General features: G+C 43.3%; 9 non-coding genes across 9 annotated transcripts; all 9 read left to right on the top strand.

Moving 5' to 3' along the window:
- The first annotated feature begins 444 nt into the window (after positions 1-444).
- trnaa-ugc (transfer RNA alanine (anticodon UGC)) lies at positions 445-516 on the top strand. Its single transcript has one exon. It is a non-coding gene; the product is annotated as a tRNA-Ala (tRNA).
- Positions 517-983: 467 nt separating this feature from the next.
- trnat-cgu (transfer RNA threonine (anticodon CGU)) lies at positions 984-1,055 on the top strand. Its single transcript has one exon. It is a non-coding gene; the product is annotated as a tRNA-Thr (tRNA).
- Positions 1,056-2,192: 1,137 nt separating this feature from the next.
- On the top strand, positions 2,193-2,264 carry trnaa-ugc (transfer RNA alanine (anticodon UGC)). Its single transcript has one exon. It is a non-coding gene; the product is annotated as a tRNA-Ala (tRNA).
- A 467-nt stretch (positions 2,265-2,731) lies between these two features.
- trnat-cgu (transfer RNA threonine (anticodon CGU)) lies at positions 2,732-2,803 on the top strand. The gene has a single exon. It is a non-coding gene; the product is annotated as a tRNA-Thr (tRNA).
- A 1,676-nt stretch (positions 2,804-4,479) lies between these two features.
- On the top strand, positions 4,480-4,551 carry trnat-cgu (transfer RNA threonine (anticodon CGU)). Its single transcript has one exon. It is a non-coding gene; the product is annotated as a tRNA-Thr (tRNA).
- A 1,137-nt stretch (positions 4,552-5,688) lies between these two features.
- On the top strand, positions 5,689-5,760 carry trnaa-ugc (transfer RNA alanine (anticodon UGC)). Its single transcript has one exon. It is a non-coding gene; the product is annotated as a tRNA-Ala (tRNA).
- Positions 5,761-6,227: 467 nt separating this feature from the next.
- On the top strand, positions 6,228-6,299 carry trnat-cgu (transfer RNA threonine (anticodon CGU)). The gene has a single exon. It is a non-coding gene; the product is annotated as a tRNA-Thr (tRNA).
- Positions 6,300-14,658: 8,359 nt separating this feature from the next.
- trnaa-ugc (transfer RNA alanine (anticodon UGC)) lies at positions 14,659-14,730 on the top strand. Its single transcript has one exon. It is a non-coding gene; the product is annotated as a tRNA-Glu (tRNA).
- A 467-nt stretch (positions 14,731-15,197) lies between these two features.
- trnat-cgu (transfer RNA threonine (anticodon CGU)) lies at positions 15,198-15,269 on the top strand. The gene has a single exon. It is a non-coding gene; the product is annotated as a tRNA-Thr (tRNA).
- Positions 15,270-24,832: the final 9,563 nt, after the last annotated feature.

The raw sequence follows: 24,832 nt of genomic DNA, 5'->3' as shown, positions 1-24,832 counted from the left end.
TGAGCAGCTAACCGATCGCTGCAGCTGTACATAGGCCATCTGTAAATAGCCCACCCAATCTACCTACCTCATCCCCATATTGTTTTTATTTAATTTCTGCTCTTTTGCACACCAGTATTTCTACTTGCACATCATCATCTGCTCATCTATCACTCCAGTGTTCATTTGCTAAATTGTAATTACTTCGCTACTATGGCCAATTTATTGCCTTACCTCCTCACGCCATTTGCACACACTGTATATAGACTTTCTTTTTTTCTATTGTGTTATTGACTGTATGCTTGTTTATTCCATTTGTAACTCTGTGTTGTTGTTTGTGTCGCACTGCTTTGCTTTATCTTGGCCAGGTCGCAGTTCTCAATGAGAACTTGTTCTCCTCTTGCTTACCTGGTTAAATAAAGGTGAAATAAAATAAAAAAATAAAAAAATGTCCCCTCTCAGAAAGGGGATGTAGCTCAGTGGTAGAGCGCATGCTTTGCATGTATGAGGTCCTGGGTTCAATCCCCAGCTTCTCCATTTAAAATTATTGCATTGACCCAACTCCTACTTAACAGAGTGTTGAAATTCTAAGCAGGAAACAGAGATGTGCTAAATAAATATCTCTTGTTATCTGAAGAACATGCGTTCAATCCCTGTTCTTACATTTATAGAACAGAAGTGGCATGGTTGCCAACTTTTATGGCGTCATTTTCAAAAACTGAAGTTCATGGGTTCGATCCCAGTCTGTACCTGGTTTAAGAATTGCTGCCATCATTTCATTGTAGTTTCAATGGAGTGGTGTATATAAAAAGTACATTGTATTGATATTGCATTTTATCTGCAAATGAAATGGGATGGAAGCTCAGAGGGGGAGTGCATGCAAAATATGGATGAGGTCCTCGGTTCAATCCCAAGATCCTCCACTGAGTTTATTTGTGTGCCAAATTCACATTTACACAACTACTACTTTCCAGAATGTTGATATATAATTAACAGTGTAGAGTGGCATGGTGGCCAAGTGGTAAGGCGTCGGTCTCGTAAACCGAAGATCATGGGTTCAAATCCCGTTCGTGCCTTTATGGAAGACAACTGACATCGTGGACCTGTGTTTTTATTGGAGGACTTTGCCGAAAAAGCAAGTTGTGTCGATATGGCAACACAGTTATTAAAGTAAGGGGATGTATCTCTATGGTAGAGCCAGTACTTTACATGTATGCGGTCCAACGTTAATCCCCAACTTCTCTGTTGACTGTATTTACTTGTTAAATTAGCTTTTGCACAACTCCCACTTTCCAGAATGTTGACATTCTAAGAAGGAAATAGATATGCTAAATCATCTGTTTCTGTAAACTGAAGCACATGGGTTCATCCTTGTTCGACGTTTATGGAAGATAGCTGATATTATGTAAATGTACTTTCATTAGAACAGTGTAAAGAAAAGGTAAATTGTATTGATATGACCACTGCGACCTGTGTGGTCTAGTCGGCTGGCCCTCGCTACCTATTCGTCACCAGACCCACTGGCTCCAGGTCATCTATAAGTCTATGCTAGGTAAAGCTCCGCCTTATCTCAGCTCACTGGTCACGATAACAACACCCACCCGTAGCACGCGCTCCAGCAGGTATATCTCACTGGTCATCCTCAAAGCCAACACCTGCTTTGGCCACCTTTCCTTCCAGTTCTCTGCTGCCAATGACTGGAACGAATTGCAAAAATCGCTAAAGCTGGACACTTATATTTCCCTCACTAACTTTAAACATCAGCTATCTGAGCAGCTAACCGATCGCTGCAGCTGTACATAGGCCATCTGTAAATAGCCCACCCAATCTACCTACCTCATCCCCATATTGTTTTTATTTAATTTCTGCTCTTTTGCACACCAGTATTTCTACTTGCACATCATCATCTGCTCATCTATCACTCCAGTGTTCATTTGCTAAATTGTAATTACTTCGCTACTATGGCCAATTTATTGCCTTACCTCCTCACGCCATTTGCACACACTGTATATAGACTTTCTTTTTTTCTATTGTGTTATTGACTGTATGCTTGTTTATTCCATTTGTAACTCTGTGTTGTTGTTTGTGTCGCACTGCTTTGCTTTATCTTGGCCAGGTCGCAGTTCTCAATGAGAACTTGTTCTCCTCTTGCTTACCTGGTTAAATAAAGGTGAAATAAAATAAAAAAATAAAAAAATGTCCCCTCTCAGAAAGGGGATGTAGCTCAGTGGTAGAGCGCATGCTTTGCATGTATGAGGTCCTGGGTTCAATCCCCAGCTTCTCCATTTAAAATTATTGCATTGACCCAACTCCTACTTAACAGAGTGTTGAAATTCTAAGCAGGAAACAGAGATGTGCTAAATAAATATCTCTTGTTATCTGAAGAACATGCGTTCAATCCCTGTTCTTACATTTATAGAACAGAAGTGGCATGGTTGCCAACTTTTATGGCGTCATTTTCAAAAACTGAAGTTCATGGGTTCGATCCCAGTCTGTACCTGGTTTAAGAATTGCTGCCATCATTTCATTGTAGTTTCAATGGAGTGGTGTATATAAAAAGTACATTGTATTGATATTGCATTTTATCTGCAAATGAAATGGGATGGAAGCTCAGAGGGGGAGTGCATGCAAAATATGGATGAGGTCCTCGGTTCAATCCCAAGATCCTCCACTGAGTTTATTTGTGTGCCAAATTCACATTTACACAACTACTACTTTCCAGAATGTTGATATATAATTAACAGTGTAGAGTGGCATGGTGGCCAAGTGGTAAGGCGTCGGTCTCGTAAACCGAAGATCATGGGTTCAAATCCCGTTCGTGCCTTTATGGAAGACAACTGACATCGTGGACCTGTGTTTTTATTGGAGGACTTTGCCGAAAAAGCAAGTTGTGTCGATATGGCAACACAGTTATTAAAGTAAGGGGATGTATCTCTATGGTAGAGCCAGTACTTTACATGTATGCGGTCCAACGTTAATCCCCAACTTCTCTGTTGACTGTATTTACTTGTTAAATTAGCTTTTGCACAACTCCCACTTTCCAGAATGTTGACATTCTAAGAAGGAAATAGATATGCTAAATCATCTGTTTCTGTAAACTGAAGCACATGGGTTCATCCTTGTTCGACGTTTATGGAAGATAGCTGATATTATGTAAATGTACTTTCATTAGAACAGTGTAAAGAAAAGGTAAATTGTATTGATATGACCACTGCGACCTGTGTGGTCTAGTCGGCTGGCCCTCGCTACCTATTCGTCACCAGACCCACTGGCTCCAGGTCATCTATAAGTCTATGCTAGGTAAAGCTCCGCCTTATCTCAGCTCACTGGTCACGATAACAACACCCACCCGTAGCACGCGCTCCAGCAGGTATATCTCACTGGTCATCCTCAAAGCCAACACCTGCTTTGGCCACCTTTCCTTCCAGTTCTCTGCTGCCAATGACTGGAACGAATTGCAAAAATCGCTAAAGCTGGACACTTATATTTCCCTCACTAACTTTAAACATCAGCTATCTGAGCAGCTAACCGATCGCTGCAGCTGTACATAGGCCATCTGTAAATAGCCCACCCAATCTACCTACCTCATCCCCATATTGTTTTTATTTAATTTCTGCTCTTTTGCACACCAGTATTTCTACTTGCACATCATCATCTGCTCATCTATCACTCCAGTGTTCATTTGCTAAATTGTAATTACTTCGCTACTATGGCCAATTTATTGCCTTACCTCCTCACGCCATTTGCACACACTGTATATAGACTTTCTTTTTTTCTATTGTGTTATTGACTGTATGCTTGTTTATTCCATTTGTAACTCTGTGTTGTTGTTTGTGTCGCACTGCTTTGCTTTATCTTGGCCAGGTCGCAGTTCTCAATGAGAACTTGTTCTCCTCTTGCTTACCTGGTTAAATAAAGGTGAAATAAAATAAAATAAAAAAAAAATGTCGCCTCTCAGAAAGGGGATGTAGCTCATTGGTAGAGCGCATGCTTTGCATGTATGAGGTCCTGGGTTCAATCCCCAGCTTCTCCATTTAAAATTATTGCATTGACCCAACTCCTACTTAACAGAGTGTTGAAATTCTAAGCAGGAAACAGAGATGTGCTAAATAATTATCTCTTGTTATCTGAAGAACATGCGTTCAATCCCTGTTCTTACATTTATAGAACAGAAGTGGCATGGTTGCCAACTTTTATGGCGTCATTTTCAAAAACTGAAGTTCATGGGTTCGATCCCAGTCTGTACCTGGTTTAAGAATTGCTGCCATCATTTCATTGTAGTTTCAATGGAGTGGTGTATATAAAAAGTACATTGTATTGATATTGCATTTTATCTGCAAATGAAATGGGATGGAAGCTCAGAGGGGGAGTGCATGCAAAATATGGATGAGGTCCTCGGTTCAATCCCAAGATCCTCCACTGAGTTTATTTGTGTGCCAAATTCACATTTACACAACTACTACTTTCCAGAATGTTGATATATAATTAACAGTGTAGAGTGGCATGGTGGCCAAGTGGTAAGGCGTCGGTCTCGTAAACCGAAGATCATGGGTTCAAATCCCGTTCGTGCCTTTATGGAAGACAACTGACATCGTGGACCTGTGTTTTTATTGGAGGACTTTGCCGAAAAAGCAAGTTGTGTCGATATGGCAACACAGTTATTAAAGTAAGGGGATGTATCTCTATGGTAGAGCCAGTACTTTACATGTATGCGGTCCAACGTTAATCCCCAACTTCTCTGTTGACTGTATTTACTTGTTAAATTAGCTTTTGCACAACTCCCACTTTCCAGAATGTTGACATTCTAAGAAGGAAATAGATATGCTAAATCATCTGTTTCTGTAAACTGAAGCACATGGGTTCATCCTTGTTCGACGTTTATGGAAGATAGCTGATATTATGTAAATGTACTTTCATTAGAACAGTGTAAAGAAAAGGTAAATTGTATTGATATGACCACTGCGACCTGTGTGGTCTAGTCGGCTGGCCCTCGCTACCTATTCGTCACCAGACCCACTGGCTCCAGGTCATCTATAAGTCTATGCTAGGTAAAGCTCCGCCTTATCTCAGCTCACTGGTCACGATAACAACACCCACCCGTAGCACGCGCTCCAGCAGGTATATCTCACTGGTCATCCTCAAAGCCAACACCTGCTTTGGCCACCTTTCCTTCCAGTTCTCTGCTGCCAATGACTGGAACGAATTGCAAAAATCGCTAAAGCTGGACACTTATATTTCCCTCACTAACTTTAAACATCAGCTATCTGAGCAGCTAACCGATCGCTGCAGCTGTACATAGGCCATCTGTAAATAGCCCACCCAATCTACCTACCTCATCCCCATATTGTTTTTATTTAATTTCTGCTCTTTTGCACACCAGTATTTCTACTTGCACATCATCATCTGCTCATCTATCACTCCAGTGTTCATTTGCTAAATTGTAATTACTTCGCTACTATGGCCAATTTATTGCCTTACCTCCTCACGCCATTTGCACACACTGTATATAGACTTTCTTTTTTTCTATTGTGTTATTGACTGTATGCTTGTTTATTCCATTTGTAACTCTGTGTTGTTGTTTGTGTCGCACTGCTTTGCTTTATCTTGGCCAGGTCGCAGTTCTCAATGAGAACTTGTTCTCCTCTTGCTTACCTGGTTAAATAAAGGTGAAATAAAATAAAAAAAAAAAAAAATGTCGCCTCTCAGAAAGGGGATGTAGCTCAGTGGTAGAGCGCATGCTTTGCATGTATGAGGTCCTGGGTTCAATCCCCAGCTTCTCCATTTAAAATTATTGCATTGACCCAACTCCTACTTAACAGAGTGTTGAAATTCTAAGCAGGAAACAGAGATGTGCTAAATAATTATCTCTTGTTATCTGAAGAACATGCGTTCAATCCCTGTTCTTACATTTATAGAACAGAAGTGGCATGGTTGCCAACTTTTATGGCGTCATTTTCAAAAACTGAAGTTCATGGGTTCGATCCCAGTCTGTACCTGGTTTAAGAATTGCTGCCATCATTTCATTGTAGTTTCAATGGAGTGGTGTATATAAAAAGTACATTGTATTGATATTGCATTTTATCTGCAAATGAAATGGGATGGAAGCTCAGAGGGGGAGTGCATGCAAAATATGGATGAGGTCCTCGGTTCAATCCCAAGATCCTCCACTGAGTTTATTTGTGTGCCAAATTCACATTTACACAACTACTACTTTCCAGAATGTTGATATATAATTAACAGTGTAGAGTGGCATGGTGGCCAAGTGGTAAGGCGTCGGTCTCGTAAACCGAAGATCATGGGTTCAAATCCCGTTCGTGCCTTTATGGAAGACAACTGACATCGTGGACCTGTGTTTTTATTGGAGGACTTTGCCGAAAAAGCAAGTTGTGTCGATATGGCAACACAGTTATTAAAGTAAGGGGATGTATCTCTATGGTAGAGCCAGTACTTTACATGTATGCGGTCCAACGTTAATCCCCAACTTCTCTGTTGACTGTATTTACTTGTTAAATTAGCTTTTGCACAACTCCCACTTTCCAGAATGTTGACATTCTAAGAAGGAAATAGATATGCTAAATCATCTGTTTCTGTAAACTGAAGCACATGGGTTCATCCTTGTTCGACGTTTATGGAAGATAGCTGATATTATGTAAATGTACTTTCATTAGAACAGTGTAAAGAAAAGGTAAATTGTATTGATATGACCACTGCGACCTGTGTGGTCTAGTCGGCTGGCCCTCGCTACCTATTCGTCACCAGACCCACTGGCTCCAGGTCATCTATAAGTCTATGCTAGGTAAAGCTCCGCCTTATCTCAGCTCACTGGTCACGATAACAACACCCACCCGTAGCACGCGCTCCAGCAGGTATATCTCACTGGTCATCCTCAAAGCCAACACCTGCTTTGGCCACCTTTCCTTCCAGTTCTCTGCTGCCAATGACTGGAACGAATTGCAAAATCGCTAAAACTGGACACTTATATTTCCCTCACTAACTTTAAACATCAGCTATCTGAGCAGCTAACCGATCGCTGCAGCTGTACATAGGCCATCTGTAAATAGCCCACCCAATCTACCTACCTCATCCCCATATTGTTTTTATTTAATTTCTGCTCTTTTGCACACCAGTATTTCTACTTGCACATCGTCATCTGCTCATCTATCACTCCAGTGTTAATTTGCTAAATTGTAATTACTTCGCTACTATGGCCTATTTATTGCCTTACCTCCTCACGCCATTTGCACACACTGTATATAGACTTTCTTTTTTTCTATTGTGTTATTGACTGTATGCTTGTTTATTCCATTTGTAACTCTGTGTTGTTGTTTGTGTCGCACTGCTTTGCTTTATCTTGGCCAGGTCGCAGTTCTCAATGAGAACTTGTTCTCCACTTGCTTACATGGTTAAATAAAGGTGAAATAAAATAAAATAAGAAACATTTTTTCTCTCTCAGAAAGGGGATGTAGCTCAGTCGTAGAGCGCATGCTTTGCATGTATGAGGTCCTGGGTTCAATCCCCAGCTTCTCCATTTAAAATTATTGCATTGACCCAACTCCTACTTTACAGTAGTTTTCTAACCCTAACCTTGATACCCCCTTACCTACCCAAACCTTTACATCCCCTTATCTAACCCTCAGTTTACCCTTTATATTTCTTTATTAAACCTTTACATCCCCTTAGTTCTAACCTTAACCCTTATACCCTTTTATCTAACCTTAACCTTTATACCTTCTTATCTAACCCTAACCCTTATACCCCCTTATCTAACTTTCATACCCCCTCATCTAATTCTAACCCTTATACCCTCTTGACCCTTATATCACCCCGTTTGGCCCTAACTCTTGGAGCTGGTGTGCCGAACTTCAACCCCTGTATGTCTATGACCATCCTAATTTCAGGTTGGTGGTCTTGACCTTGGGTTTTGGCTTCTATCCCTTAGGGATTGCATCTTGGGTTGCAAACCTAGGTTTTATCTTCCGGGTAATCTGTTTATAAATATTTTTTATTTTCCTTCTTTCCCCCCCCCCCCCCCCCTCTTTTTTTCTTTTTTTCCTCCCCTGTTCTTAATTAAGGTATTTTATACTAGGTTTTTACCATTTATTTAAAGTTTTGCCTGTGCCAGTGCATATCAGATTCGTCTGTTTTTTTTCAAACCTAACCCTAACCCCAACCCTAACCCCTAACCCCTAACCCTAACACAATCGGCAACCTCATCGCCACCTTCATATTTCAATAACCCGGTCAACAAAATAACAAAGTGGATTGGACTCACAAAGAACAACGGATTACAGCCCCAGCCCTTGAACGCAGGAACGCTAAGAAACAATCGGTAACCTCATCTCCATCTCCATATCGCAATAACCCGGCTTACAAAGAACACGGCGAAAGGAAAACGGATCACAGCTCCAGCCCTGGAACGCCAAGACACAATCGGCAACCTCATCGCCACCTTCATATTTCAATAACCCGGTCAACAAAATAACAAAGTGGTAAGGACTGGTCCTGAGCAGCACACAACGTCCCGTGCTGTTCAGGCCTTCACATCTTCTATTCTAAATATAGTATTATCCTGCTTTTTTGATTTACACTGTCCGGTTCTCCTCGACTGAGAACACCCTGGTTTTATTGTATTAACTAGGAAGCGTAGTATTTAGTTAGTTTAGTCTCATGGTGTAGCAACAATGCAGTCACTAATGAATTTGACTACCAAGCCACATTATAGGATACCATTACAACCCCAAACTCAACCCCACGCATACAGACAGCCTGGCCCATACGAACCCCCAGATGAGGAGACAAGGCAGACTGCCAAACTATATTTTAAATTAATACAGGCAACCCACCACATGGAAGTGGTGGAGAAGGCACTTAAAAATCATGTATTCCCTACTGGTATGATGAGACAGGTGCATCGTGTCACCAACTTTATTAAACCATCTTCACCCACAGACTACACCACAATAAAATTATCACAGAACACACACCAGTGGATGCAAAACAACATGTACATACTACAGACACATTACCAGTCAGTCACCCACACCATTAAACAACAAATAAACACACCCAACACTTTGGCACTGACAATCGCAATAGGCTGGGCACATAAGAGGTACAAACATAAACTGACACCCACCACCATCACTAGAGCGGAAACCATTTTGGAAATCCCTCAGGCCTCTTCCTCTCCCCAACTAACAACTATACGGACAAACACAATACGAGACCAACCACATACACTTCCAGCAATAGAACACACCCCACTACAAATTTCCCCACCAACGATACCAACTCCAACCCCAGTGCCCCCTCTCTCCTCAACAGAGGAATTTCCACCTTTATCAAAGCCTCGCCCCCTGCCAAAAAGACAACCATCATACTTACGGACACTATCACTGGGAAAACAACCGACCCTGAGTGAAACCTATAACCTTCGCATACAGACTCTTTCAAAAACACATCTCCACTCCCTACCCTCAACATCCACTTTCACTGATTCTTCCCTTTCTAATCAAAAAGGAGAGGTAAGAATAGCAACCCCTATAACTGAAGAGGAGAAATGGAAAAGCCCAGTGGGTCCCCCTACGCCCAAAGCAGCCACTCCTATCATAGCCCAGGTTCACCACACAGTCAACAGTCAAACAGAAACCAAAGCAGCCACTCCTATCATATCCCAGGTTCACCACACAGTCAACAGTCAAACAGAAACCAAAGCAGCCACTCCTATCATAGCCCAGGTTCACCACACAGTCAACAGTCAAACAGAAACCAAAGCAGCCACTCCTATCATAGCCCAGGTTCACCACACAGTCAACAGTCAAACAGAAACCAAAGCAGCCACTCCTATCATAGCCCAGGTTCACCACACAGTCAACAGTCAAACAGAAACCAAAGCAGCCACTCTTATCATAGCCCAGGTTCACCACACAGCCAACAGTCAAACAGAAACCAGTACACCTACAGTCACACCTATTAAACAAAACACAAACTGCAAAAAAGTACAGGGTAATGTATCAATACTATTAAGAGACATAATTACATCTGCTCCTCTTTCACCCATAGGAGGCGCCAGGCAAGGGGTACAGACAAGGAGAGGGCAATTCAAGGGGAGTATGATGATGATCAAAGGGCAAGACAATGGGCAACACCCCAAAGCTCCCAAATCCGAACCCCCACAAACAACTAATATCGTTGTGCCTCTGCCTGTCCAGGACCCCTGTACGACTGGCGCCTCAAAATACCCACCATCACCCCCACCACAACCCCATCTTCAACCCCAACCACAGCCCAAACCCACACACCCTCCCCAAAAACCCTTCTATCACAAAGCTAGGCCGAATTATAAGGTGACAGATTGGAACATTGAAGGACACACACCAATACTCATCATAGGAGACTCAAACCTCAACCGGATCCCACCATTCAATAACCCCAACATCCAAGTCGACAGTTATCCAGGGGCAACATTCTATCATTTCACAAAGGTACTGGAGAAAACCCCCATACATACAGACACGGCGACTGTTGTTATCTCGGTGGGTTTGAACAACAAGGATCACGACCCATTCCAAACATCATTAAAACAGTTGTCAGGTATGCACAAGGAGGCAAAGAAAACATTTCCAAACGCAACAATATACATTCCTGTCATCAGCCATTCACCTCTTCTTACTTCACAGCAGAAGAGAAACCTTAAGCTCATCAATGCTTATATTACCACTAACTTCCCAACCCTATTAGAGATTCCACAAGATACATTTCATACAACAACAGATCTCATACACTGGACATCCACCACAGCAGACCTCATCTTTCAACACTGGTGCAGACAGTTAAATTTACATTAACCACAAGCCACAGTCTGGATAGAAATAATCTTTCTTTCAATCTCTCTCCTTCCCTAATAACTGGTGCAGATCCTCCACCAGGGGGAGCAGTGGACCAGTCAACATCTAATATCATGAATCTTTCCAAATCCTTCATACCCACAGCAGCACAGGTAAAGCTCCTGGAGAGAGGGTTGACATTCATCCCTCGCCCAAACAAATTTGATTGGGAGGAACTTCAAAGGGACACTCACAAATATCATAGAAGACTTAAACTGTTGGACTACTTTGACTATAACACAGACGACAACCACCAACCATTTACCTTACCATCTACCTGGGAACCTAAAACCTCCCAGATAGATGGTAGAATCAGGAGATTAATCAGAACAGACAAGAACACACTTCACAACCACCAGATTCACACGGATAGGGAGGATAACCTCACACACGTAGAAAGACAGGCAATACAACAACTTAAAAATAACCCACACATAATCATCAAACCAGCAGATAAAGGTTCAAAAATAGTAATATTGGATAAACATCAATACATGTATGAAGCCAACAGACAGCTATCCAACACCAAACATTATAAACCAATAGAAAATAGTATACAACCACAGACACAGACACAGTTAAGGACAATAATAAAAAGACTCTACGACCAACACTACATCACAGCAAAACAACGGGACTTTCTCTATGGCACAGATACTCCACGACCTAGACTATTCTACTTACTGTTAAAAGTACACAAGGAACCAGGGACATGGACAATTCCCTTTGAAGTTCCTCCTGGCAGACCGATTGTGTCAGACTGCAATAGTGAATCCTATAACATTTCACAATACATAGATCATTATATTAACCCTCTCTCCACCAGGCACCCCAGCTTTCTCAGGGACACTTATCACTTCATGGAGAGGATTGGACCCATAGTTGTTCCCTCCAACACACACATATTCACCATAGATATTGATAGCCTGTATACTAATATAAATACAGCAACAGGAATACAAGCAATTAGAAATATCTTTAAGAGATACCCAGACAACACTAGACCGGACACAGAAATATTACAACTATTAGAAATCAGCCTGACTAGCAATGACTTTTTATTCAACGATCACTATTACCTGCAGGTGGAGGGAACAGCTATGGGCAAAAAATTCGCACCTGCTTACGCCAACATATACATGGCTGAATGGGAGAGAGAGGCACTGGCCAAGTGTCCATATCAACCCACTTTTTATTACCGTTTTTTAGACGACATAATAGGAGCCTGGCCCCACGACATCCAATTATTCACAGACTTTATGAACATTCTCAACAGCCATCATTCATCAATTAAGGTTAAATACACAATTCATCCGCAAGAAGTCAACTTCTTAGACACAACAGTGTTTTTCAGTAATAACAATCAACCACAGAAAACACTACACACTAGAGTCTACTTCAAACCAACAGACACACATGCTTTACTCCATAAACACAGTTACCATCCTAAACATACATTTAAGGGAATAATAAAATCACAAATCATACAGTTCTACAGGATATCATCTTGCAAGCAAGACCTGGATTATGCAATAAATACACTATTCAATGCACTCAGAAGAAGAGGATATTCAAAACGATTTTTAATAACCATTAAAAACAACACATTGGCAGCCCTCTCTCCCATTCATCCAACCCTCACAGACCACATCAAACCATCCACCTCTCTTAATCTCAACCTCAATCCTACTCCTAACCTTAACCTCTCCCCAAACCCCACGCCTAACCTTAACCTTTACCATTACCCTAACCAGGGTTCTAAGCCTAAGCTCACCCCTAACCTTAAACTCTCCCCAAACCCCATGCCTAACCTTAACCTCTCCCCAAACCCCACGCCTAACCTTAACCTCTCCCCAAACCCCACGCCTAACCTTAACCTCTCCCCAAACCCCATGCCTAACCTTAACCTCTCCCCAAACCCCACGCCTAACCTTAACCTCTCCCCAAACCCCACGCCTAACCTTAACCTCTCCCCAAACCCCACGCCTAACCTTAACCTCTCCCCAAACCCCACGCCTAACCTTAACCTCTCCCCAAACCCCACGCCTAACCTTAACCTCTCCCCAAACCCCACGCCTAACCTTAATGCTCACCATTACCCTAACCAGGGTTCTCATCCCAACTTAACCCCTATCTCCCTCCCTCACCCTAATCCTGACCCCCCTCTGGGGAGTGATCTGCACCAATCACTAAACCGCAACACTTCCTCTGTCTCTTCTCCTTTGTCATCAATACCCAATCAACAGACAATTATCATCCCCCTAGTAACCACATTTTCACATAGAATCAGATCCCTACATCAATCAATCAAACACAACTTCTCTACAGTTCAGCACACTTACATACCACTTAAACCATACAGAGTAATTTCAGCATTCAGAAAAAACAAAAATTTAAAGGACCTCCTCACCACAGCTAGATTCAGTAGTAAGCCACCACAAGACCCCAAATCTCACAATTCCCATTTTCAACAGAAAGTTCATTACAAACACACACAGCCATACATCAGCACCAGTACAACAATCTTATTCACTGAACACACATAACGCTATTTATATCATTACATGCACACTCTGCAATAAACAATACATTGGAGAAACCAAACACACTATAGAAACCAGACTCAAACAACACCTGTACAACATCAAAAGGGCACACTTACAAACGACACTAATAACCCACTTCCAGGATCACCCCATCACTCACCTCACCATATCAGGGTTACAGTCATATATATAGGCTGGACCTGTGGGCAGCGAAAGAGGGCAGAACGGGAGTGGATCCAGCACCTACAGACAATAACGCCAAATGGCCTGAACGAGAGGTTTTAGAAAATGGGTTTTAACAGACAGGAAAATGGATGCAGAAGAACATGGTTTTATTTATATTCTATATATTTATGTTTTGTTCGGTTTTAGTTTGGTATCTTCCCCTTTTTTTTAGGTCTTTCCATTCTTTTAACAGAATAAAACAATAAAACCAACTAAATGCACAATATTGCTTTTATGTTCATATTTAACAACACTGGTTGAATTAATCTCTCACCACATCAGCTCCTGTACTGTCACACAGAAAAAGGCATTTTAGAACTCATTTTAGTCTATTTATGATCTTAGGAGGACATCTACAGGCAATTTTAAGTACTACACCTAAATATAATAACATCATCAGAAGGAGAGGGATGAACAGGAGATAGGCCTGTGCACCGTAAAACAAGCTAGTTGATATGAAACACAATTATATTCAAAACCTAACCCTAACCTAACCTAACCCTAACCCCAACCCCAACCCTAAAAATTGCTGAAGCTGGACACTTATATTTCCCTCACTAACTTTAAACATCAGCTATCTGAGCAGCTAACTGATCGCTGCAGCTGTACATAGGCCATCTGTAAATAGCCCACCCAATCTACCTACCTCATCCCCATATTGTTTTTATTTACTTTCTGCTCTTTTGCACACCAGTATTTCTACTTGCACATCATCATCTGCTCATCTATCACTCCAGTGTTAATTTGCTAAATTGTAATTACTTCGCTACTATGGCCTATTTATTGCCTTACCTCCTCACGCCATTTGCACACACTGTATATAGACTTTCTTTTTTTCTATTGTGTTATTGACTGTATGCTTGTTTATTCCATTTGTAACTCTGTGTTGTTGTTTGTGTCGCACTGCTTTGCTTTATCTTGGCCAGGTCGCAGTTCTCAATGAGAACTTGTTCTCCTCTTGCTTACCTGGTTAAATAAAGGTGAAATAAAATAAAATAAGAAAAAATGTCCCCTCTCAGAAAGGGGATGTAGCTCAGTGGTAGAGCGTGTGCTTTTCATGTATGAGGTCCTGGGTTCAATCCCCAGCTTCTCCATTTAAAATTATTGCATTGACCCAACTCCTACTTAACAGAGTGTTGAAATTCTAAGCAGGAAACAGAGATGTGCTAAATAATTATGTCTTGTTATCTGAAGAACATGCGTTCAATCCCTGTTCTTACATTTATAGAACAGAAGTGGCATGGTTGCCAACTTTTATGGCGTCATTTTCAAAAACTGAAGTTCATGGGTTCGATCCCAGTCTGTACCTGGTTTAAGAATTGCTGCCATCATTTCATTGTAGTTTCAATGGAGTGGTGTATATAAAAAGTACATTGTATTGATATTGCATTTTATCTGCAAATGAAATGGGATGGAAGCTCAGAGGGGGAGTGCATGCAAAATATGGATGAGGTCCTCGGTTCAATCCCAAGATCCTCCACTGAGTTTATTTGTGTGCCAAATTCACATTTACACAACTACTACTTTCCAGAATGTTGATATATAATTAACAGTGTAGAGTGGCATGGTGGCCAAGTGGTAAGGCGTCGGTCTCGTAAACCGAAGATCATGGGTTCAAATCCCGTTCGTGCCTTTATGGAAGACAACTGACATCGTGGACCTGTGTTTTTATTGGAGGACTTTGCCGAAAAAGCAAGTTGTGTCGATATGGCAACACAGTTATTATAGTAAGGGGATGTATCTCTATGGTAGAGCCAGTACTTTACATGTATGCGGTCCAACGTTAATCCCCAACTTAGAACAATAGGCTACCGTTACAGGTCAGCGCCATCTTGGAACAATCGCATATCAAATCAAATCAAATTTATTTTTATATAGCCCTTCGTACATCAGCTGATATCTCAAAGTGCTGTACAGAAACCCAGCCTAAAACCCCAAACAGCAAGCAAAGCATGTGAAAGAAGCACGGTGGCTAGGAAAAACTCCCTAGGAAAAACTCCCTAGAAAGGCCAAAAACCTAGGAAGAAACCTAGAGAGGAACCAGGCTATGAGGGGTGGCCAGTCCTCTTCTGGCTGTGCAGGGTGGATATCAAATCTAGTCTTGCATACTATTGTCAATAATCCCTTACCTTTGATTATCTTCATCAGAAAGCACTTCTAGGACTCCCAGGTCCACAACAAATGTATTTTCGTTCGAAAAAGTTCATCCTTTATTTTCCAATAGCTTGTTCTTATTAGCGCGTTCTGAAGGCTGCACCAAAAGTTCCGTTGTGCGCAGGACTCCACTTTCGAAAAAATGCATTTTTTTTAAATTTAGGTTTGTTCAAACATGTCAAACGTTGTATAACATAAATCTTTAGGGCCTTTTTCAACCAGATCTCCAATAAGATTCAAGGGGGACGATTGCATTGTGTTTCAAAACGTTTCGAAAGGGGAGGGTAGCCAGGGGCGCCGGCGTCATAATGGTGATGGCCCTCTCCGTGTGACCACGTTCCACTGCGTCTCATTCATTCAGTTTTCACAGTAGAAGGCTCAAATCACTTTGTAAAGACTGGGGACATCTAGTGGACGCAATAGGAAGTGCTCAATGAACCATTGCTCACTGTGTGACTTACAGGCAAACTGATGAAGTTGAGTCCGCAATTCAGAATTCCACTTCCCGTAAGGATCGGTCTTGGGGTTTTGACTGCCATATGAGTTCTGTTATACTCACAGACACCATTCAAACAGTTTTAGAAACTTTAGGGTGTTTTCTATCCACAAGTATTAATTCTATGCATATCCTAGCTTCTGAGTTTGAGTAGGAGGCCATTTAAAATGGGCACCAATTATTTTCTAAAATCGCTGTAGCGCCCCCTATCCTAGGCGAACGACAAGAGGTTAAGCATATTACTAAGCAGAGGAAAAGAAACTAACCAGGATTCCCTCAGTAGCGGCGAGCGAAGAGGGAAGGGCCCAGCGCCGAATCCCTGTCCGACGGGCGGGCATGGGAAATGTGGCGTATAGGTGACCGCTTTGCCCGGTGTCGATCGGGGGCCTGAATCCTTCTGATCGAGGCTCAGCCCGTGGATGGTGTGAGGCCGGTAACGGCCCCCGTCGCACCGGGGTCCGGTCTTCTCGGAGTCGGGTTGCTTGTGAATGCAGCCCAAAGTGGGTGGTAAACTCCATCTAAGGCTAAATACCGGAGGATTCAACTCGGCGGGTCAGGGTCGGCCGTTCCGGTGTGGACGGATCCCCTCGTGGGACTGACCCCTGGTCGGGCTCGGCCCCCGCCGGGCGCATTTCCTCCGTTGGTGGTGTGCCGCGACCGGCTCTGGGTTGGCTTGGAAGGGCTTGGGGCGAAGGTGGCTACCGGTTTCGGCCGTGAGCTTTACAGCGCTCTGCTCCGTACTCGCCGCTTTCCGGGGCCGAGTACTTAGTATCCGCTGCGTCATGTCCCCCTGCGGGGGGGCACGGGGCCCTTTGCCCCCGGCGCGACTGTCAACCGGGTCAGACTGTCCTCAATGCGCACCCAACCGCGTTGCGTCGCCAGGGTAGGGATCGGCTCACGTAAACTGGCACCAGGGGTCAGCGGCGATGTCGGCAACCCACCCGACCCGTCTTGAAACACGGACCAAGGAGTCTAACGCACGCGCAAGTCAGAGGGTTTTCTCCGAACACACCCCGTGGCGCAATGAAAGTGAGGGCCGGCGCGCGCCGGCTGAGGTGGGATCCCGGCCCTACGGGGTCGGGCGCACCACCGGCCCGTCTCGCCCGCTCTGTCGGGGAGGTGGAGCGTGAGCGCGTGCGATAGGACCCGAAAGATGGTGAACTATGCCTGGGCAGGGCGAAGCCAGAGGAAACTCTGGTGGAGGTCCGTAGCAGTCCTGACGTGCAAATCGGTCGTCCGACCTGGGTATAGGGGCGAAAGACTAATCGAACCATCTAGTAGCTGGTTCCCTCCGAAGTTTCCCTCAGGATAGCTGGCGCTCGATGTCTCGCAGTTTTATCTGGTAAAGCGAATGATTAGAGGTCTTGGGGCCGAAACGATCTCAACCTATTCTCAAACTTTATATGGGTAAGAAGCCCGGCTCGCTGGCTTGGAGCCGGGCGTGGAATGCGAGCCGCCTAGTGGGCCACTTTTGGCTGGCTCTTGAAAATCCGGGGGAGAGGGTGTAAATCTCGCGCCGGGCCGTACCCATATCCGCAGCAGGTCTCCAAGGTGAACTGCCTCTGGCATGTTTGAACAATGTATGTAAGGACACACAGCCGGATTCCGGTGCAACTCTGAGGTGTATGCATGCTACGGTCGGATATCCTCAATTGGAAACCCGGTCGAGTCACGCTAGTGGTGTCGCTAGAGTCTATTCTGCGAATTACATACTGCGCATCAGTAGCCCCAGGACTGACCTCCGCAGGGACTTTACAGACGGCTGTTACACCCGACCGACATCCGGTGCTGCACATTACTCATAGGAGACTAGAAACCCAGTTACCCGTCGCAATCACTAGTGCCACCATCAGCCGAGCTTGGTGAGAAACAGTTGAAAAAGGATCTTCCCCTTTCAATCATTTGCTTGCCCCAATCAGCCCTCCCAGACGAGCCATAGGAACCACTTTTTGAACCTTTGTGTTATCGATATTCCTCACTCGCATGAGGGGGTCACAGTCGCCCACAAAGGCGATTTGAGTGTGAATACTCCGGTAGGCCCGGTTCATCGAATTTCTTCATATGAGCGTGCCCAGTGGAATCCCGGGCTGTCGATAGGAGTCCACGGCGAGTCAGGCACAAGCCTCCGTGCTGTGTCCCAATTTCGTGGGGCCTATGAGTGTTCTCCGCCTCAAGTCTCCGAACGTAGGGGGGACAAGCACACCTACAATGTGTGAGGTTCCGCACTCAGGCAAGCCTGAGGCCTGGTAGTGCCAGCTGATGGTTCGCCACATGCCATTCCACTTCATTCTCTCACGAGCGTGGAGAGAACTCCCACCATGATGTGTAGAGACTCGGCTCAGGCTAACCTGAACCCTGGTAGTACGTGACCGCTAACACAGTCCATCCCCGTTTAATGTTCACTCTCGACGGGCAGTGTACAATTTAAACCTTGCGGTTAAGAGCTGACCAAGCATGCTGGGAACACATACTTAGTTTCGTCACAGCTATCTGTAACCAGACTGACCCGGCAGAACACTTTATCAGCCGTTCCCATTTATCTTGGCCCTCCCCTCCCTTACGGAGCTGGGGTCTTGCCATCATTCTCTGATTGGCTGTCTGTATGGGAATATACAGACTTCGTGGCCAAGAGCTCTACTGCAAATCACTGGGTTGGATGTAACCACTACCACATTTCCATGCTCAGCAGAAAGCCCCATATTCCACTTATCTAGGACCTACTACTCCCTCCCGACAGGGATAGCCGTCATCCTCTGCAAAACCCTCTCTGCAGTAGACCGGTACCAAAGTAGCTCTTGTTTGCATGTTATCGACTCCTGAGCCAGGTGATCTGTAGGTAGGGGTTGGAAGAGCCCTACTCGAGGGCCCTTCCCTTACCTCACTGCATAACATGCCAGAGACAGTTTCTTTGCCCTTGACAGATGTCCTGCCAGGAGGGGCTGGTGAGGCCCTGCTAGAGGGTCCCACCCTTACCTCCTCACACTAGTCTGCCCCAAATCATATGCCTGCAATGTGCAGTGTCCTATCCCACCGGGCCCATGGAGCGCTCCCAACTCGAGTCTCTGAACGTAGAGGAGACAGACACACAGCAGTGCGAGGTCCCACACTCAGGCAAGCATGAGGCCTGATAATGTCAACTTCATGGTTGCCACCTGCCATTCCACTACATGCTCCGAGGAGCGTGGAGAGGGCTCCCACCTTGATGTGTAGAGTCTCGTACTCAGGCGAACCTGAGACCTGGTAGCAACAACCGCCGACACCAACCATCCCAATTAATGTTCACTCTCAGCCGGTACACCCCACTCAACCCTAGTAGTCAAGTCTCAGCACTAACATGCAGACATATTCATCACCCCTGTCAGGTATCATATAGGTAGGGGTTGGGGAAGCCCTACTCGAGGACCTCCCCCTTACCTCACTGCACTAGCCTGCCAGGAGCAATTCCTCCATCGCTGGAGGGAGACCCGCAACTTGCACGTTACAACAATGTAACCCCGGGAATGCCTGCATCTGACTTCGTCACGCCCTTAGCCTTTCAGCTATTCTCTTCGCCATTGGGGTCACCGTTTTACAGGTGTCACACAGGGAAGGAATTGGGAGAGCCTTTCTTCTACAAGCCTTCTTCGACTCGTTCTCCACTTCCTCCCCCGCCCCAATTAGCGAATGTGATTACTCACCACTGCCCTTGCACCAAGGGACTCTATGTCAGATTGGGTAGCGCCCTCTCTTCGACTGCTCCTCATACAGAGACGTAGGGACCCCTAGAGTCCGGGGTTCACACCTCCTTAAGAGAGTCATAGTACTCCCGCCGTTTACCCGCGCTTCATTGAATTTATTCACTTTGACATTCAGAGCACTGGGCAGAAATCACATCGCGTCAACACCCACCTTGGGCCTTCGCGATGCTTTGTTTTAATTAACCTGTTATGGCTAGGGGGCAGTATTTTCACGGCTGGATAAAAAACGTACCCGATTTAATCTGGTTACTACTCCTGCCCAGTAACTAGAATATGCATATAATTATTGGCTTTGGAAGTACCCTGTCTGACCATTTCTTGAACTTCTTTGCCATCTCTATCCATTACAAAGGATCTCTGCTCTAACGTGACACTTCCTACGGCTCACATGGTCTCTCAGAGCCCGGGAAAAAGCTGAATGACGTAATTCAAAGCCCTGGCTGAAACACACGAGCGCTTTTGCTAAGTGGTCTATCAGAGGACAAAGGGCTTAGGCTCGTGCACTGGCCACCCCCGTCTTTGTGTTTTCCCCTCTATTTACCGAAACACAGATTCCCGGTCGGAATATTATCGCTTTTTTACGAGAAAAATGGCATAAAAATTGATTTTAAACAGCGGTTGACATGCTTCGAAGTACGGTAATGAAATATTTAGAAATCTTTTGTCACGAAATGCGCCATGCGCACGACCCTTATTTACCATTCGGATAGTGTCTAGAACGCACGAACAAAACGCCGCTATTTGGATATAACGATGGATTATTTTGAACCAAACCAACATTTGTTATTGAAGTAGAAGTCCTGGGAGTGCATTCTGACGAAGAACAGGAAAGGTAATCAAACTTTTCTAATAGTAAATCTGAGTTTGGTGAGGGTCAAACTTGGTGGGTGTCAAAATAGCTAGCCTGTGATGGCGAGCTATCTACTTAGAATATTGCAAAATGTGCTTTCACCGAAAAGCTATTTTAAAATCGGACACCTCGATTGCATAAATTAGTTCTGTATCTATAATTCTTAAAATAATTGTTATGTTTTTTGTGAACGTTTATCGTGAGTAATTTAGTAAATTCACCGGAAGTGTTCGGTGGGAATGCTAGTTCTGAACGTCACATGCTAATGTAAAAAGCTGGTTTTTGATATAAATATGAACTTGATTGAACAAAACATGCTTGTATTGTATAACATAATGTCCTAGGCGTGTCATCTGATGAGGATCATCAAAGGTTAGTGCTGCATTTAGCTGTGGTTTTGTTTTTTGTGACATTATATGCTAGCTTGAAAAATGGGTGTCTGATTATTTCTGGCTGGGTACTCTGCTGACATAATCTAATGTTTTGCTATCGCTGTAAAGCCTTTTTGAAATCTGACAGTGTGGTTAGATAAAGGAGAGTCTTGTCTTTAAAATGGTGTAAAATAGTAATATGTTTGAGAAATTGAAGTAATAGCATTTCTAAGGTATTTGAATATCGCGCCACGGGATTACACTGGCCCATAGAGGTTAAAAAATCTATCATTTTAATCATAACCTGTTACCTTCAGATTAGTCCCGTGACACTTGTGGGGAACTTAGGGCAAAACTGAGAACATTGTGACAAGTTGGGTCACATTAGTTTGTAGCCCAAAGATTTTGGATTCTACAAACAGAAGTTGGCACATAAAGGGTTCCGACTTCAGAAGAATCCGCTGACACTTGTGGGGGACGTAGAGACAAATTGAGAACACCACCGTGTTCATGAGGGTCTCTCCTTTCCAGGGAGTGGTCATACGATTTTGTAGCTCAAACGGTTCAGAAGCTACAGATGTTTTTGTGAGAAGACCGATTATAGGTATGTCTCATGGTTTGACTAACACCGCTCTAGCTCCACCAGCTTTCATTGCAGATGTGGAGGTGTAACATAAACAGTTATGGAGGCTTGAGACAGATACGACTCGTCTCAATCTCTCTAGTTGAAAACTGATCGATTTGAATGGGTATTTTTTACACTAGTTTACTTTGATTCACGTACTGATGCATCAATCAACTCAAAATAAATGAGCTCCATTCTTTTTGAAGTTTTATTTTTTCATTTTCTCTTTTAAGTGCCATGTAGTCTCACATGTGCCTCTAAACTTCCCCATCTCATGCTGTCCTTTTGTGCTGTTAAAATATTCATATGGTTGTTCATAACCTATTCGATATTTATATGGGGTCTCTAACTTCTGTGTTTCCACCTGTACATCCAAGACTTGACACCATTTTCCACAGCCTGTTTGGTTGTAATATCTGTGATAGTGTGGATTTCTCAAATATGACAAACATTCAGCTGGACAATAAGGCCTTTCTGACCCCCTCAAATAACAAAAGTTTTTATTAAAGTCAGCACAGTCCCTATAATCATAAGTACCACCACTAACTCTTTTAGTGGAGAGGGTGCACACAATAAGACATTTGTCAATCTTAATTTAGACGCTGTATATTGAGCCCATTCATACCATTCATTACTTTCTTCAAAAATGTGTCCTTATATTGTTCTGGGGTTGAATCACCAATTGTAATTACAGACACCATTTGTTGACGTAAACTACTGGGATTGATTTGAAGGTTCCAAATGTTTTGGAGGTACCCAACTGGCACTGAAGTTTCTGACCTATCTCTAATGGCAGTGGGTGGTAGCTGAGTTGTTTTTACTATAGCCGTTACTGCCGTCTGTCTTGTCAGAGGCTCTAGATTGGGGTCAAGCTGGATAATTGTCACACTATTCCCTTCAGACCATTTAGTGCTAACTATTTCTATTATATATTCTTCACCTTCCTTTTGAACACGCTTGTCCATGGTAATCAGCCAATTCACTTCTCCTTTGTTTATTTCTATATTGCATCCTTCTGAGTCGCAGATGGCTTCTCCCAACATTTGATGATGGGTCCATCCACAGAGTGCTATTTTTGGTAGAGGTCTGATTCTCCTAATTGAGAGGGACCTCTGAACTTCTGCATACGTTATTATTTGTGATGGAATGGGGATGCTAATCCTACTTTTATTCAAAGGAGATTTAATAGACACTTGTTTTCTTACCCTACTTCTGACATACTCTATAGTTCTAAGTGGATTTCCTAGGTTTGCTGCTGTTGTGAATTCTATTTTACCACTCTTCAGTTGTTTTGATTTCCACTGTGTCAGACAGACCATGTGAGGGCAGAGAAGTCGATGGTAGGGAAATCTCCTCCCCATCCTCCTGTCGATGTTTCTCCGTCCCCTTTGACAGCGCCTCCGTCAAGGGTATCTGCCAGAGTAGGTAGAGCAGCAAAAACGAGCCAGTTTTGAGGGTGAATAAATTGGACAGCCTTAGTGATGTATTACACATTCTCTGTTCCAGTGTGATTAGAGCTATAATTTGAGACCATTTGTGTAAACATTGGAGCTTTTTTGAGATTTTTATTCATTTTTTATGCACCCCAGACAATTTTGATAAACAAACCTAAATTGGATTTACAGCAAAAACGAGCCAGTTTTGAGGGTGAATAACTAGATAAATTGGACAGTCTCAGTGATGTATGACACATGCTCTATTCGAGTGTGACAAGAGCTATAATTTGAGACCATTTGAGCTTTCTATCGATTTTGAAACACCCCCAGACAATTTAGACTATTAGGCCATGATTTGAACATACAGCAAAAACAAGCCTGTTTTGAGGCTGCATATATCACACATGCTCTGTTCCAGGGTGACCAGACCTATAATTTGAGACCATCTGGGGAAACTTGAGCATTTTTTGATTTTTAACCTCTATGGGCTAGGTGGGACGCAAGCGTCCCACCCGTGGTGCACTCCATCAACAGCAGGTGCATTTCAAGAGCGACAAATTTGAATCCAAATAAATGTCAAAATTCAAATTTTTCAAACATACAACTATTTTACACCCTTTGAAAGATAAACATCTCCTTAATCTAACCACGTTTTACGATTTCAAAAAGGTTTTACGGCGAAAGCATAAATTTAGAGTATGTTAGGACAGTACATTTACAAGAGTTGTGTGTAATGTTTTGTCAATTCAAAGACAGGGTCACCAAAACCATAAAACCAGCTAAAATGATGCACTAACCTTTTACAATCTCCATCAGATGACACTCCTAGGACATTATGTTAGACAATGCATGCATTTTTAGTTCTATCAAGTTCATATTTATATCCAAAAACAGCGTTTTACTATGGCATTGATGTTGAGGAAATCGTTTCCCTCCAATAACCGGCAGTCAAGTCAGCACCACAAATTAAATAATTAAAATTAGAAAACATTGGTAAAATATTATATTGTCATTTAAAGAATTATAGATTTACATCTCTTGAACGCAATCAACTTGCCAGATTTAAAAATAACCTTACTGGGAAATCACACTTTGCAATAATCTGAGCACTGCGCCCAGAAAAATACGCGTTGCGATACAGACTAGCCGTCATGTTGGGGAGATCTAAAATCGAAAATACTATGTAAATAATCCATTACCTTTGATTCTCTTCATCAGATGTCACTTCCAGGTATCACAGGTCCATAACGAATGTAGTTTTGTTCAAAAAAGCTCATAATTTATGTCCAAAAATCTCCGTCTTGTTAGCACATGATCTAAGCCCGCCGGACTTCACTTCATGAACGAGGGGAAAAAATATATTTACGTTCGTTCAAACATGTCAAACGTTGTATAGCATAAATCATTAGGGCCTTTTTTAACCAGAACATGAATAATATTCAAGGTGGACGAATGCATTCTCTTTTATAACGTATTGGAACGAGGGTACCCAACATGAACTCGCGCGCCAGGTGTCTAATGGGCCAT

Source organism: Salmo salar, chromosome 27, assembly GCF_965601325.2.
Source record: "Salmo salar chromosome 27, fSalSal1, whole genome shotgun sequence".
Lineage (NCBI taxonomy): Eukaryota > Metazoa > Chordata > Actinopteri > Salmoniformes > Salmonidae > Salmo > Salmo salar.
The sequence above is the reverse complement of the archived record's forward strand: the minus strand, read 5'-3'. Positions and strand labels throughout refer to the sequence as shown.